The sequence below is a fragment of the Kogia breviceps genome, chromosome 7, assembly GCF_026419965.1.
Source record: "Kogia breviceps isolate mKogBre1 chromosome 7, mKogBre1 haplotype 1, whole genome shotgun sequence".
Classification (NCBI taxonomy): domain Eukaryota; kingdom Metazoa; phylum Chordata; class Mammalia; order Artiodactyla; family Physeteridae; genus Kogia; species Kogia breviceps.
Window position 1 is genome coordinate 33,051,852 of NC_081316.1, and position 18,933 is coordinate 33,070,784.

Consider the following 18,933-nt stretch of genomic DNA (forward strand, 5'->3'; position numbering starts at 1 on the left):
TGAAAAATAATACTATCTAAATAAATGGAAAGACTTACTTTTTCATGGATTGGAATACAACATAATAAAGATGGCAATTCTCTCCAAATTGATTTAAGAGTTAAACACAATTCTTATTAAAACCCTATCAATTTTTCATAGATGTAGATGTGTATATGGCAAGGTAAAATATGTAGAGTAGATAAAACAGTTTTGAAAAGAAGAATAAAGTGAGTGGAATCAGTCTACCCAGTTTCAAGACATTATATAACTACTGTAACCAGGAACATGGTACTGATGGAGGAGTGACAGAGACATAGATCAGTGGAACAGTATAGATAACTCAGAAATACATCCAAACAAATATGCCCAGATGGATTTTGACATAGGTGTAAAGTGATTTCAATGGTGGAAAGACAGCCTTTCCAACAAATGGTGCTGGAGCAACTGGACATCCATGGGCAAAAACAAAAAAATAGAACAAGAAAAGATATGAATTAAGTATTATTCACCCACTTATAGATATATTGGTAACCATCAGATCTATTTGATAGGAAACCATTCACAAAATTGCTACAGTGTTCAAGCAAAGTTGAGATCTAAACCAAACTATATTTCTGAAAGGAGGCTCTAGTAGTAATAGATTACCTTCAATGTAAACATGATTACAATAGAAACTGAAAGTAGATCGTATTTAATGGAAATATATCACAGCAAAATAATCCTTTACTTACAGAGAATATTGATTTGTAAAGTCATTTTTTAAATAAAATAAGCTTCTGGCAGCTCTAGAATTTCATTATTCCTATACCACAGACATTTTAAATACAATCTGTCCAAAGCTAAAATAATTAACTTCAATCAAATTTGTTTCTCTCCTGCATTTCCTTTGATAATGACCCCAACCCTCCACCAGTTTGTCCAAGTATGAAACTGTTTAATCAACATTTTTCTCTTTCTTTCTTCTAACTCATTGCCATCCAAATGACCACATTTGTCAATTTTATGTGAAATTTAATCGGTTTTGAATTCATTTTTTCCTATCCTCAAAACTACTCCCTGTTTCAACTTTCATCCTTCTTGACTTAGAATTTTATAATTTTCTCCAAATTGGCCTCTCTTGCTCACATTTTATACCACATGGTCTTTGGAAACACATGAATCTTAACACGCTATTTTGTGAAACTACAATGACAGATTTCTTGGCATCATATACATGGTCTGACTCAGGGCTAGTTTTATATACCTTATCCCCTATGATTATCTTAATATTCCAATCACCCAAAATTGTATGCCATTTCCTAGACATGCCATGCTGCTATGAAAGCCAGAACATATAAATAACAGTCATGTCTCTATGCATTCACTTTATCATTTATAAAATGATGATGAATTTGGCAGCCACATCTTGGCTAGCTGTGAGGATTCAAAGGGTTAATTCTTATATAACATTATGGATAAGCATGACATATGGTGAGTGCTCAATTAATACTAGACATATGATGACAACTAATCATAATGAAGAAAAACAATATTCATAGTTTTGTAAATGCCATTTTTATTTTCCAATAACACTCTCTATTTTTACCATAGTTCTCTACTTGGCAAACTCTGACTCAGTATTTTTTGGACACAATATAATAAATCTTGCCTGAGCACACCCACATCTATTACAGCACATGTCACACTGCAACATTAATGTTTACATTTCCATTAGTGTACAAAATATTTATACATTATATGTCTGTGTGTTTGTATAAGTAATGGGGGTAAAATGATATTTATCTCACTGGATTTTATGAAGATTAAATGGGTTAACTATGTAAATTCCTCTGAATAATGGACTACAAAGTGCTAGTTTTGGTTATTACTTTTCTCCTTTAAACTTTGAGCTCCTTAAGGGTGAAAACTGACATTATTATATCCTCAGTAGCTAATGCAACTTTGGCACATAGGATTGAACATTTTTGAAAAAATTATCCAAATGTTTTAATTTTACAAGATTTAGAAATGTAAGACAAGTGAAAATCATATATATTTTAGCTTATATAGCCAAAAAAGTTATGTCAATAAGGGATATTTTAAAAATTCAAGACGTAAAACCTATCTCAAAGGTATAATACTAATGTGTCCCTAGTAGAAAAAAAAGCACCATTAGTCCTAAATTCCAATAATATTATCAAAAGATTCTTTTTTATTATGCTCTTTTTCAGCTACCTTAATATCTTCAGTTCCTCAAAGCTATGAACATAGAAGAGAGGTTTAGCACCTAAGTGAACCAATTCACACAATATAATTAGAATCAGTGCAAATGTCTCCTCACAGGGCAAGGATGCCTGAATAGACTGATTCATTGATTCATGCATTAACTCATTCAGCAAATGTTTACTTATTCATCAACGTTATCTAATCACAGTTCTCTCACATATAGCAAAGTATGACCAAGTTTTTACCTTTTTGGGAGATTTGACATTTCACTTATTTTGGATTATCATCAAAGACATTGTTTCCTAAAGTTGACATTCTTAAATATAAGAAATTAAAAAATTATTTATCTGGTAACACACTCATTAGTATAATGTATTTTTATTAGACACTTATAAATTATAAATATAAATAATCCTTCCCCACAGGAATTTTAAGGTTAGTGGGGAAACACATAACAAATAAAAAATCACAAGAACCATATAATTACAAATTGTGACAGTGATGAGAAAATACAAAGTATGAATTAATTTATATCTGTGTCTTTAGAAAGTCCCGTCCAGGAAATTATACTTAAACTGCAATCCCCAGGTCAAGTACTACTTAAATAATAAAGACTGAACCAGAGAGATGAGCTCCAGGTGGAGGAGAAAACAGAGAGATTGAGAAAGATCAGTATGGCTGGAACTGAGCAAGTACAGAGAAGGTGAAAGGAGGTAAAGATCAAGAAGGATTTAGTTACCAGACCATGAAGGAACTTAGAGGCTATGGTGGGGGACTTTGGCACTTCCTCTTATGAGCACTTGGAAGCCAGGGAGAAAATTAAACAGGAAAGTGATTTGTTTATATGTCTTACTCTCCCACTCCGTAGTGAGTCCTTGAGATCAAAGAGATGTGTCTTCTTCATTCAATGGGAATACATGATTTTGGTTTAAAGATAATTTTGGAATCAGGCAGAATTGACACCAAGCCCAGGCTCCATCATTTATGAGCTGTGTGATTTTGAACAAGGTTCCTAGAATCCTTATATGTAAAATGGGGATGCAAGTATGCCTACCTCACTGTGTTTTCATAAGGATCAAATAAGACAATACAATAGTAGACTCTCTTTAAATATTCATTATTATTGTTAATATCATTATATCTCAATCACCTAGTACATTGATCGGCCCATGGCTACACTTATGTAAATGATTACAGAGTTGGACTGAATTCTATACATAATAAACTGCAGCTACAGAATTTTTTTTTTTTTTTGCGTTACGCATGCCTCTCACTGTTGTGGCCTCTCCCTCTGCGGAGCAACAGGCACTGGACGCGCAGGCTCAGCGGCCATGGCTTACGGGCCTAGCCGCTCCGCGGCATGTGGGATCTTCCCGGACTGGGGCACGAACCCACGTCCCCTGCATCGGCAGGCGGACTCTCAACCACTGCGCCACCAGGGAAGCCCCTACAGAATTTTTAATGAAAGTGGGTTACTGTAACTCAGAGTAGCACTTACATCCAACAAGTTTTTTAAAGGAAGTTACTGACAAAAGATTTGTTTTAAAAAGCACAAATGAGAATGTGTCTATATCATATAGACTCCTTCCCCAGCCCACAATTACTTACATGCCTCTGTCTGCCCTTTATCACATTCTAGTTGTTTCCCTGTTTTGTAAATCATTCCAACTCTATTTATCAAAGTTCAGAATCTTCACCAGAAAGCCACAGAGTCAGCCTTCTAAAATTATCGAAAGTTCCTCCAGGTTGTCCATTTTATTGGCATACGGTTGCTTGTAGTAATCTCTAATAATCTTTTGTATTTCTGCAGTGTCAGTTGTTACATCTCCTTTTTCATTTCTAATTCTATTGATTTGAGTCTTCTCCCTTTTTTTCTTGATGAGTCTGGCTAATGGTTTATCAATTTTATTTATCTTCTCAAAGAACCAGCTTTTAGTTTTATTGATCTTTGCTATTGTTTCCTTCATTTCTTTTTCATTTATTTCTGATCTGATCTTTATGATTTCTTTCCTTCTGCTAAATTTGGGGTTTTTTTGATCTTCTTTCTCTAATTGCTTTAGATGCAAGGTTAGGTTGTTTATTTGAGATGTTTCCTGTTTCTTAAGGTAGGACTGTATTGCTATAAACTTCCCTCTTAGAACTGCTTTTGTTGCATCCCATAGGTTTTGGGTCGTCGTGTCTCCACTGTCATTTGTTTCTAAGTATTTTTTGATTTCCTCTTTGATTTCTTCAGTGATCACTTCGTTATTAAGTAGTGTATTGTTTAGCCTCCATGTGTTTGTATTTTTTACAGATCTTTTCCTGTAACTGATATCTAGTCTCATAGCGTTGTGGTCGGAAAAGATACTTGATACGATTTCAATTTTCTTAAATTTACCAAGGCTAGATTTGTGACACAATATATGATCTATCCTGGAGAATGTTCCATGAGCACTTGAGAAAAATGTGTATTCTGTTGTTTTTGGATGGAATGTCCCAAAAATATCAATTAAGTCCATCTTGTGTAATGTATCATTTAAAGCTTGTGTTTCCTTATTTATTTTCATTTAGGATGATCTGTCCATTGGTGAAAGTGGGATGTTAAAGTCCCCTACTTTGATTGTGTTACTGTTGATTTCCCCTTTTATGGTTGTTAGTATTTGCCTATGTATTGAGGTGCTCCTATGTTAGGGGCATAAATATTTACAATTGTTATATCTTCTTCATGGATCGATCCCTTGATCATTATGTAGTGTCCTTCTTTGTCTTTTGTAATAGTTTTTATTTTAAAGTCTATTTTGTCTGATATGAGAATTGCTACTCCAGCTCTCTTCTGATTTCCATTTACATGGAATATCTTTTTCCATCCCCTCACTTTCAGTCTGTATGTGTCCCTAGGTCTGAAGTGGGTCTCTTGTAGACAGCATATATATGGGTCTTGTTTTTGTATCCATTCAGCCAGTCTGTGTCTTTTGGTGGGAGCATTTAATCCATTTACATTTAAGGTAATTATTCCTGCAAATGGATTGTTAAACACCTTAAGTTGCTGCTGGTATAGCAAATTCTTGATGACTTTTCACTGGCCTTAGAGCAATAGACCAGGACTAGAAATGTAGTCTGAGCTCTCCCAGCACTAGAAGCTAATCAATACCTCTGTGGGCAACGTGTCACTTCATGCAGAGACACAACACTCAATCAGCTCAAGTCACACTTTGCTGTCTTGTAATGACTCAATCTAAATTTCCCATGTGTCAGTTTCCTAGTAATGGATAGCAAGGCGGCAGGGAGAGGGTTTTTGCATCTACTGTTGGCCCCTACCCAGTGAAAAGTCCCATCACTCATGTTGGCCAAGCTGAGTTCTCAGTGCTAAGAAAGATAGTATGTCCCTCTTAAGAATGCAAAGACACGAGGCCGGATATGTGATGGCCAGTTGCAGCATCTTGAATAATCTCTGTGGTTCTGTTTTTCTTTAATGTAATACACAGAGGACTTTGTGGTTACTGTCTTCATGGGAAGGCGGTAAGACTTCCTTAACATACATTTGATGCTCACCAGAACTGACCATAGCACAAAAACCAGCTCTGAGTACAGAAAATGAAATGGCTGTCACTCCCCATGATCTTGGGGTCTCCCCCAAATCCCTACTTCCTAAATGCATTGTTTCTTCCTTCATCACACTATTAAAATTTCCTCCCATTTGGATCTATAGAAAGTAATTGTTAGAGTGCTACAACACAGAATTATCTATGAGATTTATGAGAACAGAGTTCTTTGAAGTTCTAAAACAGTATGGCTGACCAGTAATAATCAAAGCTACCTATTTTGTGGTTGTCATAGGGTAAATGGTCTTAACTTCTGTGTGTTGCTTTTACACCTATTCCTAAATCCTGCATATTTTCAGCATTTGGTGTCCTCCAATATTTTTGCATTTGATTCCTGTTTCCAGTCATCTTGATTTGAGAAAGATGTTTTTCACTGTGTATTTAACCCTCTAGGGTATGAGTTATATTTACTCTGTCTCATCTCGCTCTAGACAGTTCCTCCCAGACTCAGCTGGAACTTCCTGGTGCTCTGTGCTAGCATCGCTATCTGGACTTTCCTCTAGGAGTGGGCAATGAACCATGGAAAGTGAGAGATGAAGTGATGGCGAGTTCTGGGACAGCCACTCATGCCAACCAATGAATAGAATTAGGATAGAAAGCCAAATATTTGTACCTCTTAAAGTTGTCACATGTGTGGTTCTAACATGTGTGAGTGGTTCTATAGACTCCTCCCAATAACTCGAAGATGTTTTTATAGGCTCACTTTACAGAGGAGGAAACACCTTAATAGAGCTTAAGTGACTTGTTATATTTTACAAAATAGTAAATAACTAAGATTATATTCAAACTCAGACCTCATTTCATATGTTGATGTTAATCTGGATTACTGAAGTACAATGCATCATAAATTAATCTTCATCACAACAAATACATACTTTTCCAGATTCCAAAGTACATATTTCATGATTAAACAATTAAATGTTTAGATAAAATTGTATATTTCTATTTAAGTGTGTGTGTGTGTGTGTGTGTGTGTGCGTCTGTGATTATATATTTATCTTAAATTTGAGTCAGAACCAGAGCAATTACTGGAGATTAAGTTCAATCTCTTTTCATAAGAGGGAAATGAGTCTCAGAGAAGTTCAGTAATTTTCTAAGTTTGTTCAACTAATTAGAAATCATAATTGACTTTAAGCCAGCAATTTGTAAGTCAATCTCTCTTTCTATTCTAGCGGGAACATCATGCTTTACTTGAGTCTTAGGATAATTTTACTGAATGGTTCCAGCAAAGTAATAGCAACATTTTACACACAGAAAAATAGGCCAAGGCTGAAAATATATAATCTAATCTTTGCCACTGACTATAGGATCACAGGGCTATGTAGGGTCAAGGATCAGACCAAAACGTAGATCTCTTGTCTCTTTAGCAGCATTTTTCTCCACTGTACCACCCTGGTACATGACACAGTCCTTATATGAGGAAAAATATTGCTTTAAATTTTTAGAACAGAAAAAAATAATAAAATAATTAAAAATAGAGTGTTGGGCTTCCCTGGTGGCGCAGTGGTTGAGAATCCGCCTGCCGATGCAGGGGACACGGGTTCGTGCCCCGGTCCGGGAAGATCCCACGTGCCGCGGAGCGGCTGGGCCCGTGAGCCATGGCCACTGAGCCTGCGAGTCCGGAGCCTGTGCTCCGCAAAGGGAGAGGCCACAACAGCGAGAGGCCTGCGTACCGCAAAAAAAAAAAAAAAATAGAGTGTTGTACCCTATAAGAACTGAATTCAACTCATCAGATTAAGAAAAAAAGAGCCCTGATACTGGGCACCCTGATTTAAAAGATAACATTACATTAGTCTTATGACGTTAACTTAATTGTTTAGGTTTTGTTTTCATGGTTTATTTTAAATTCAAATTTCTGGAAAATAAGAAAGTGAATTTCTGATTCCCCACATAGCAGCTACTTTACTTAAATAAGAGAACTGTGGGTCTACACACCTATTGATGTATGACCTTCCAAGCGTTTTTGTTACACAATATATTTATGTTATATAGTTTATGTTCACTGACATATAAAGCAAGGTGTCATTTAAAGAGAGTGGGAATTATCACTTATGATTGAACTAGCAATCTCTCTAAAGCGTAGCATCTACTCTCAAGGTCCTGAGCACATCAGTGAAGATAACAGAGATGATCAATCTTTATTGATGTCATGGTACATTTGCTGTGACACACAGGAGGCATGATTCTGACCTTGTAATGAAGAATCCATGTAAGAAATTTGCTCTGAGTAGCAAGATTGTTTCATGGAAAGGGAAAATGTCATTGTTTAGTGATTAATTTTAGGAATATATCAATGTGTGCATAAAATATGACTCTAATCAAGGTTGTCAATGGTGTGGAAAGGGAAGGAAAGTAGGATCAACAGAACATACCCCAGATTTCAGGCTTTCTGCTGGGCACCAAATGGAGTATTTTATTTAAAACTCCCTGTATCAGCACGAGGAAAGTGTTATTATGTACATTTTGCAGAGGTGGCTAATAAAGGTTAAGTTAATTACCCGAGTATCTACAGCCAGTTTGAACTGGAGGTGGAATTCAAGTTCTACTTTGACTACAAATCCCATAAATTACATCTTCTAAAAATCAGTTATATGGGTCACTGAAGCTTCTGAAAATGTAAGTTCAGGTTTAAAAAATGCCATAGTCTTTTATATTCTCTCTGACATAATCTTTAGTGTTTTCTTTCTTTTGGGTTCTTGACTGAGTCAGAGACAGAACTTAGGAAATAATGCCTCAGAGTAGGGAACACATTAGAGCCTTTGGCACCTTACAAAGAAAGTGACAAACACGGAACCCAAGGTATATTTATAAGGCTGGTTAGATAAATGGAATTATGAGGGAGGCCAGTAAACCATTCCCACCTCCTAAAACTATTCACATGCAGACACACACATACAAGCACAAAGCAAACACCCCAAACCATGTCTGAATTTCTACTTAAAGCTAATTTTTCCAGTAGATTAGGACATTGCTAGTTATTGTGTATTTGCCAATACCTCTATAAACAAATCACGTGATTCTCATTCAAGCAATAGATTTTTTGCTTAAATAGCTACACATTTGCTTCTGTATTCCAAGAGGATCAACGTCCAGGAGATCAAAAGAACTATCTGCCAGAAGCACAGAATGGATCAAGTGAAAGGTTTTTCTAATGCTTCAGCATGGTACCTACATGAACCCAGAGGAGAAGAGATGGGTTTTAATAAAACCTATATCATCTTTATATCTTATCAAGATTTGTACGTTGCTGATCTAGAAACCAAGATGCTACTATACCTTGATGGTGAAAAAACAAGTGACCCCTTAAGATCTTAGACTTTTAACCATTTATAGACTACTATGTTGCTGAACTCTGGCCCTTGCCTATAGTTATCTGAGGGGTAAAAGTGCATTAATAAACCAGAAGACAGATGAGAGAATATGGATTTTATTTTATTTTAATTTTATTTATTTATTTTTGGCTGCATTGGGTCTCCGTTGTTACGTGCGGGCTTTCTCTAGTTGCGGCAAGCTACTCTTCATTGCAGTGAGTGGGCTTCTCACTGCGGTGGCTTCTCTTGTTGTGGAGCACAGTCTCTAGGTGCACCGGCTCAGTAGTTGTGGTGCATGGACTTAGTTGCTCCATTGCATGTGGGATCTTCCCGGACCAGGGCTCGAACCCGTGTCCCCTGCATTGGCATGCAGATTCTTAACCACTGTGCCACCAGGGGAGCCCAAGACTATGGATTTTAGAATGGAAAAATAAATGGGAAAGGGATAACATCTTATTTCTCTTACTTACTGGATAAAGGTGAGACAGTTCGTTAGCTTCTTTTGAGCCTGTTTCCTTTCCTATAAAATTGGGAATAGGAATGTCTCTTTCACTGTCTCCGGATGGAGGAAAAGAGCCCTAGATTTTTTTTCAAATGCTGTTGCCTGGGTTAGACCCTCTGCAATATGAAGCTAGCAGCCTTCCCCTCCAGATTATAGTTATAGACCTTGACTATGATCTGGGAGGAGAGGAGGTCTATGTTCCTGTCTGCACCCACCCGAAGTAGTGCTTCTACCACACTGAGCTAGGAGGGCTAAGATGAAGCAGATCAGAGCTCGAATACAACAAACTCTGACTCTTCTCAATAAGTTTTAGTAGATATCCCTAAATAAATCGTTATTTTCTGTAATTATTATAACAATTTCCTGAAATTCATGAAAAATTTTATCATTTTCACCAGTTACATTTGCTTCTTTGGGGCATGGGTCTACAGGGCTCCTCACACAACCATTCCAGAAGTCATCTCTATCTTGTGTTTCTAAAATGATCTCCTCAATCACCTATGGAAGGCTTCCCACTACAGCAGCAAACACTATCTTAAATCAAAGTGTTTGGTTGGAGGACTCCTGTATATATATGTAGGAAAAATGTAATTCTGAAAAAGGTTTTAGCACTTTCTTTAAAAAAAAAAATTAGTATTTCATACTTAATTACTTGTAAAATAACTGTATGTTACTGAAAGGCTTATTTGGGTTTAAGTCTACAGTGTTTAGTTTTATCATTGTATTTGTTAAGTGTAAATTTCACGAAAGCATACAGAAAAATCCCCAAAAGAGGCATGTGTGTGTGTGTCTGTGTGTTTGTGTGTGTATGTGTGTGTGTGTGTGTGTGTGTGTGTGTATCAGCATTCTCATTTTAGGTACTTTCCCCCTGATTAAATATACAATCCTGACTCCTGAAACTACTCCTTAGGAAATCTATTCAGGTCATAATGTGTAAAAATTTGAATCACTTCTTCTTGCTCTTCTTATGTCTTTCTGAATGTATTCACAAAATTTCACTAAATGTAACGATATTGTGTTGTTGTTTTTGTTGCCTTTTGATTTTATGAGTAGAAATGATAGAGTCAATCCAACACAGCTTGCTGAACTATTTCTTTAAGTAGCACAGAAAATTTGAGTTTTATTAAAAACCACTCAGTTTCTACACCATATAACTCTACAGTGCTTAGTACTATGTTTTCACATTGTGGAACTGTATTTACATTATGCTAAGTTGGTCATTAATGCTGTGAATTCAGCAGGGGGGGTTGAGGAGGTAGAGACTGTCAATCTTTAGATTTGTTATTTTGCACCCTCACAAGTTGATGACTCTAGAAATTAGAGATAAAAAATAGGTAGACAGATACAAATTGATAGATAAATATATAGATATATCCCAAGGAATTAGGCAAATATATGTTCATTAAAACTCTATGAGAAATCTAATATCATTTCAATAGGATAACTGTATCTGCTTTATACTCCAATCCGTAAAAGATATTTCAAAACTGAAGGAGAGAGGATATCGGAACACTATCTTTATTGCTTTATACAAATTCATTGACAAATTAAAAAAAAAAAAAAGGTGAAACTTTAGTTTTTTTTTAAAGCTCATTCAAGGCATTATAATGCCCAAAATAATAAGTTCTTAAAAGTCTGGTATAGTAAAGTTAATATTCTCAGAAGTAATTATGATTATTTGTTTTACTTAATGTCTTGAGTCAAATTAGAAATGGTGTTTGCTTACAACAAAAGATTTCTACTATAAAATGGTTCAGATTAATATCTACATCATAAACCTCTAACTCAGCATGGTCCTGTCATGTTGATGTCACTCTATATGAGACATAGTTTCAAAGTTGGTTATTAGTCAGAACTCAGTGGGGAGCCCTCAGAGAGGAGAAACCTGATTTCTGCTTTGTACCAATGTTAAATGTACAGGCTGGTCTTTGGGATGATTAATAGTATATATTCCCTGTCCTTTTCTGGCAGATCTCTCCAGCTCGATCAGGATGAAATTTCAATTAACACCCCTCCAAAGGATAAAACCCAAAGTTAACTTTGGATTTTAAAAACTATTTAATAAAATAGCTCCCTTAAATATTAGACATATTATAATCAAACTGGGGACTGTCTCCACCAAATCATTGTGGGCATTTGGAGAAGACATATCTGAAGTTTAGAGCCTGGGCTTCTTAAAGAAAAAAGCCAAATAAGTGAACATTCTCAAGACGGATAATCTGAGAAGTATGTAAAGTTATTACTTGTAACTTCATTACTTTGGGAAAGCTAAAAGACTGCAAATTTAATATGTGGCCAAGGTCAAACAAATAGTACATGGCTGAGCTAAAACTAGAACTCAGTTGGTCAGTGTCACCGACATGTTGGTACCCTCTGTGTTGACTCTCTATGCCACCACTTTATTTCCATTGTCTTCACTTTCTCCATAGAATATCATGTAATTGCATACTAGAAGCAGAAAAAGCCAAATCGTATTTTAATGTCATTGTTAGTTTAAACTGAACTGTTAGATCACTTTATTTTTGTTTAGTCATAGTTTGAAACTCCCCATTTAGGAATAATAGGTTCCACTTCTACGGTGCTTAACATTGTATTTTTAGCACCCATCACAAGCTGGATAATGTTATATCTTCAATAATTAGCTTTTGAATGAATTAATTTATCCATCAGACACTAATGCAAATACTACATGTAAGATATATATGCAGTGGGAAATGAAGAATAAAAGATGAATAAAATAAAATTATGCCTTCAAGGACCTCACACTTTAGTAGAAAAAGTAAGGACCACACCATTAAGACATGGCAGAAAATGCTAAGTACAATGGGATACAGTATGCTGGTGAAGATCAGAGAGTAGCGTAACACTCTTGATTTTATATAATACTGAGCTAGAAGGAAAGCTGAACTAACATTTGTTTATTTCATTGTAATTTACACAGAAAAATCTCAAAATCCATCCCCACAATTAAACATGTTGTAGTTAATATCCTTTAAATATCACCTTACAAATGATAAAACTCAGGCCTAGAGGGGTTATCTAATATAGCAATATGCCTAATACCCAAACTTAAAAGAAGTGGTCAGAACAGAACATGAAACCAGGTTCTCTGACTGATTACAAACCCTGTATTCCTGTATTTTTCTTCCCTCATTGCCTCACAGATGTTAGCTGGACCTGAACATAAGTTCACTCCTTGGATAACTGAAGCAATAAATATCCACATCTACTAATAAAATAGTATTTTGTAAATAAGATCACATCTTCATTTACTAGAATAATGAAGACTCAGAAAAAAATCATAACTACATGTGGGGTTATATGTTTATACAGTACACATCTATACTCTAGATATTAAAATTTTTCCCTTTTCTCCCACAATACATTTTACAAAATATTTCTTTGGAAGAATAGCATGGTCATGAGAAGAATCACGTCCTATATTTCCAGATACACACCATTTCTCCTGAATTCACAATGTTCTGTGACATATTTCTGGCTGTCACTTGGATGATATTCAAATACCCCAAAAGAACATTAACGTCTGGAAGGCTTAGATAAAGATTCCTCTGACATGTAAGCTAATGAGCTAAATCGTCTCCTAGAAAACTGTCTTCCCTTCAAAAAAGCTGAGACTTTTTGGGTCATTCAGAAATAATTTTTGGAATCATACAATGGGGGCCAGATGCAAAGCCTGGATGGGAAGACTGCACCTCATGAAAGCTTGCCAACCTTTCTTCTCTGGCTTGGGATTTCAAGTTAGAAAGCTCAGAGCCTATATTTTCTTAAAAGAACCTTCCTCTTACACCATTGGAACCAAATATACAGATTTTTATTGAATATTTGGAAGGAAATGTGCCATAACCATACAGAAGTGAAACACAAAGAGGTAATAGATAAATTTGACTTTAGAAATTTGGACATTACAGTAATATTTCTCATAACACTTGGATATTCTGTCCATGCTGTGAATGAATACCTTTATGTTGTTCTACCCTTGATAGTTATTCTACCATAACATAGTAAGTTTTATTCTTTGTGAAATAAGAAGATGAAACTGCCACCGTCCCCTCTTATCATTCTACTTCTCCCCCCAAGGAAGGAAAAATGATAGTACAGGAAACTATATTCAATATCCCATGATAAACCATAATGGAAAAGAATATGGAAAAAAAAATATATGTATAACTGAATCACTTCGCTGTACAGCAGAAACTAACACAACATTGTAAGTCAACTACACTTCAATAAAAAAAATTTGAAAGATTTAACCTATTAAGGAAGTTGATATAGAGAACCAACAGTCAAATTATTAAACAGGGGGCTTCCCTGGTGGCGCAGTGGTTGAGAATCCGCCTGCCGATGCAGGGGATACGGGTTCGTGCCCCGGTCCGGGAAGATCCCACATGCTGCGGAGCAGCTGGGCCCGTGAGCCATGGCCGCTGGGCCTGCGCGTCCGGAGCCTGCGCTCCACAACGGGAGAGGCCACAACAGTGAGAGGCCTGCGTACCACAAAAAAAAAAAAAAAAAAAAAAAAAAAAATTATTAAACAGGGAGGTGGTTAGAACTGAGGTGTCTCATGTCCTGGTGGCTTATGAAAGCACAATGAAATCTAAGCCTATAAATGCCTTAAAGTTATGAAATGAAAACACTAAGGACAGCCAATTACAATAGCCAACTGATTGACAATTACAAATAGCCAATAGAGTATTTTCCTTTCTTTGCTTCTGTACTTTTTCTACAGAAGTCTTTCTCCTTGTTCCTGTTGGTCCAGTGCTCCTAACCACTTCCAGCTTGGTACTGCTCAACTGGAATCAATTTTTGCTCAAATAAACTCTTAAAACTTTTAAGATGCCTCAGTTTATCTTTTAACTCAGGGAATCAGGGTTATTATTTTTATTCTAACTTGACAGAGCTATATACCTTCACTTGCTTACTGCTACTTAGCAAATTATCACCAATTTAGTGGTTTAAAACACTACTCGTTTATTATCTCATACTTCTATAGGTCAGAAATTCAGCACCACATAGCTGGAATTTCTGTCTAGGGTCTCACATGACAAAAATAAGAGTATTAGTAAGGTTTTGTTCCTTTCTGGAGTAGCTGGGGAAGAATCTGTTTCCAAGCTAATTCCACTTGTTCCCAGAATTCAGTTTCTTGAGTTTGTAGGATTAAGGTCTCCATTTCTTTGATATATGCACCTCTGCATCTTCAATTTAGGAATGATGTTTTGAATTCTCACATTTCAAATCTTTCTTATTTTCATTTCTGCCTTCAGCTGGAAGGAATCTCTGTTTTTAAAAGCTCAGATGAGTAAATTGAGCCCAGCCAAAATAATCCAAGATAATCTCTGTATTTTCAAGTCAATATATTTGTAAACTTAATTACATTTGTGAAAGCCCTTTTGCCATATGAAATAACACATTCATAAGAGTAACAGCAGGTGTTGAAGGTCATGGAGGTGAAAATCCTGCCAACAACATTATGTAAACTTAGGAGGAACGATATTTCACCTCTCTGGACCTTAATTTTCTCATTGAGCCTAGAAAATTGACCACCTTTTATAACAAGTAATGTAAATGCACAGCTAGCACACATCATGCCCCCCATGCTTACTTTGTCTTCATGCTTACTTTTATAAAGCATTTCCTCAGCACCAGCCAAGGTACTAGGCCTTTTACACACATGATTTCACTTAATTTTAAAAGTGCCATTAAATGGCCATTATCTTCATGTAGCAAACTTGAGCACTGTTATTAAGAGAGGTTGATAGGGACTTCCCCGGCGGTCCAGTGGCTAAGACTTCGCCTTCCATTGCAGGGGGTGCAGGTTTGATCTCTGGTTGGGGAGCTAAGATCCCAAGTGCCTCGAGGCCAAAAAACCAAAACATAAAACAGAAGCAACATCTTAACAAATTCAATAAAGACTTTAAAAATGGTCCAGGGGCTTCCCTGGTGGCGCAGTGGTTGAGAATCCGCCTGCCGATGCAGGAGACACGGGTTCGTGCCCTGGTCCGGGAAGATCCCACATGCCGCGGAGCAACTAAGCCCGTGAGCCATGGCCGCTGAGCCTGTGCGTCCGGAGCCTGTGCTCTGCAACGGGAGAGGCCACAACAGTGAGAGGCCCGCATACCGCAAAAAAAAAAAAAAATGGTCCAGGGCTTCCCTGGTGGCGCAGTGGTTGAGAGTCCGCCTGCCGATGCAGGGGACGTGGGTTCGTGCCCCGGTCCGGGAGGATCCCGCATGCCGCGGAGCGGCTGGGCCCGTGAGCTGTGGCCGCTGGGCCTGCGCGTCCGGAGCCTGTGCTCCGCGACGGGAGAGGCCACAGCAGTGAGAGGCCCGCGTACCGCAAAAAAAAAAAAAAAAAAAAAAAAAAATGTTTAAAAATGGTCCACATCAAAAAAAGTCTTAAAAAAAAATAGTTTGATAATTTCCTGAAAAGTACATATCTTCCCAGCACACACACACACACACACACACACACACACACACACACACACACACACACACACACACACACAGAGTTTCCTAGTGCTTTCATAACAGTGGTACCACAGTTCTGGAAGCTAGAAATTCAAAATCAAGATGTTGGCAGGGCCATGCTCTCTCTCCTTGCTTCTTGTGGTTGCCAGTAATCTTTGGTGTTTCTTGATTTGTAGCAGCATAACTCTAATCTCTGTTCTATTGTCATATAACTGTCTTCCCTCTGTGTATGTGTGTCTTCATATGACATATTCCCATCTGTATGTGTCTTTAACTGTGTCTCGTATCCCCTTTTTATATATAAGGACACTACTCACTGGATTATGGACCCACCTTACTCCTCTATGATCTTAATTTACATTAAGATCCTACTTTCAAATAAAGTCATGTTCACAAATACCAGGGGTTAGAACATCAATATATCCTCTGGGGGTAGGGAGGACCACACAGCTGGTATCTTTATAAGTTTACTTGAAAACAAAGAACAATACTGACATTTGGGTTTCTCTCCACAAAAAAAAAATGTCATCCATACTTAAGCATGAAAATGAATGGCAAAGGATTTTTTTAAAATTGGGGTATAGTTACTTTACAATGTTGTGTTAGTTTCTGCCGTATAACAAAGTGAATCAGCTATATGTATACATATATCTCCTCTTGGACCTCCCTCCCACCCACCTAGGTCACCACAGAGCACCAAGCTGAGCTCCCTGTGCTATACAGCAGGTTCCCATTAGCTATCTGTTTTACACATGGTAGTGTATATATGTCAATCCCAATCTCCCAATTCATCCTAATTCAAAAAGACACATGCACCCCAATGTTTATTGCAGCAATATTTACAATAGCCAGGACATGGAAGCAACCTAAATGTCCATCAATAGATGAATGGATAAAGAAGATGTGTACTTATATACAATGGAATATTACTCAGCCATAACAAGGAACGAAACTGGGTCATTTGTAGAGACGTGGATGGACCTAGAGTCTGTTGTACAGAGTAAAGTAAGTCAGAAAGAGAAAAACAAATATTGTATATTATCGCATGTATGTGAAACCTAGAAAAATGGCAAAGGATTTTGACTTATGGAAAACTAACTTTACACAAGCAATACAAACAACAGGTTTTTGTTTCTTAAAGTACTTCCCAAATTTAGTAATGTCACCAAAATACTAAGAATATTATTGATAAATATGTCAGTATATCATGGCTTTAATGACTCTCAGATGATTCTACCTTTTAAGAGGAACACAGAAAAACTGTAGAATGAGGCATCTGAGAAGAAAAGACAACAAACAAAGAGACAACAGATGAGAATGAGGTCAAAGATTCAGTAGTTGTTTAGCCTGGAGAGATGAAGGTCAATGGCTCATGCTTGCTACATTTGAATCTGAATATCAGAAGAACCCAAAGCAGAAATGTTATTAGACACTGTCTAGAAGTGTAGAATGTAAGCTCAAGAGATGACAGCTGCAGGCAAAATAAGAATATTCTGACAAAGTGGCTCAAAGATGATAGGATTCTACACAAATGGGGAGTAAACTCTCAAGAGAAGTGAGAGGACCTCTAGGAAGTAATGGTTTGGTGGGGATTCACTCCTAAACTGAGAACTGGGGTGATGATACACTCCATACCTGAGAATCTATAGTATGGTAGGTCATCTTCCTGGTTCTAATCTAGAAATGCAGTTTTACTCTGGAATCTATGTGTTAGTAATTTTTTCCCTAAATCTAAATGTCTCAAGACTCAAAGGCTGACTATCTTCATATCCTCATTGTTTTGCTGATGGAGAAAACATTTCTAGATAAAAAGGAAGCTCAGCATTTGACAGCTATGTACATAGTGGATAATCCAATTAGTACAACACCGAATTTTGCAATCATTATCTACATAGATTACTGACTTAAAAAAGATTTCAAAGTGTATCAAATGGTTTGGAAAATGAAAAACCACCATGTGGCCTTTGAACAGACCAAAAGAATTCACTATAATTACTAAACCAACCCCTCATTGGCACTGACTTTCTGGTGTCAGCAGGCTTGCAGTGCTGGTAACAAGCCCATCTTTGGAATTAATTCTCCGGAGGCAAAGTCATTCCACTGTACTGTCAGCAGCTACAGTCTTCCATTACCATAAGGATATGCTTTAGATAAGACACAAAACCAGACTGATTTCAGACTACAGTAAGACTCTATCTTTGAAGATGTCATGATAATCTGTCTTGGCATCCTATTTCTCAATAATATCTTTTCTCTGAAAATGATTAGCACATTTTCAGGGACAATATGAAAGCATAATTTTTGTTTTCTCTGAACACAGTGAGATATACATATTTGCATGTTAGTTTCTTCCCATGCTTACTTCCATCCAGCTTGCCAATATAGTTACATTTTTCATCCATCTGATGCCAAATTTTGCTTAAAGTTTTAAATCATACAGCCACTTCTATAAGAAGCCACTTATTATACCATCTTCCTGTTTCATCTCAGTTTTAGGAAACTATCCTATTTCAGTTTCAACAGATGAAAGTTTCAGGCAAAATTAGGATGTTGTTTTTATTTTTTGCTTAGTGTACAGAACCTTGTGCAAAGATGTTCCTATGGCTTATATTTTACTATGGCACTCATTTGTTTACTTGTTTCTCACACAACTCCTTTTGGAAGGAAGAAATTCCAGTTTTCTTTTCTGCATTTCCAGGGCCTGGTCTAACAATTCTCTATCTACAAAGCACAAAGCAAGGACTTGATAAATGTTTGTTACTTGACTAAAGAATGAATTAATACCATTTTTTTTTAGTCTAAACATCTCTAATGTGATTCTATATAAGGTGGGCAGTGTGGAAGATGACAGGAGTTTAACCAAAAGGAC

General features: G+C 36.7%; 1 protein-coding gene across 2 annotated transcripts in view; it reads right to left on the reverse strand.

Moving 5' to 3' along the window:
* Positions 1-18,933, reverse strand: part of LUZP2 (leucine zipper protein 2) — a 415,984-nt gene that overhangs the window by 307,631 nt on the left and 89,420 nt on the right. The gene's annotated exons all lie outside the window — the stretch shown is intronic.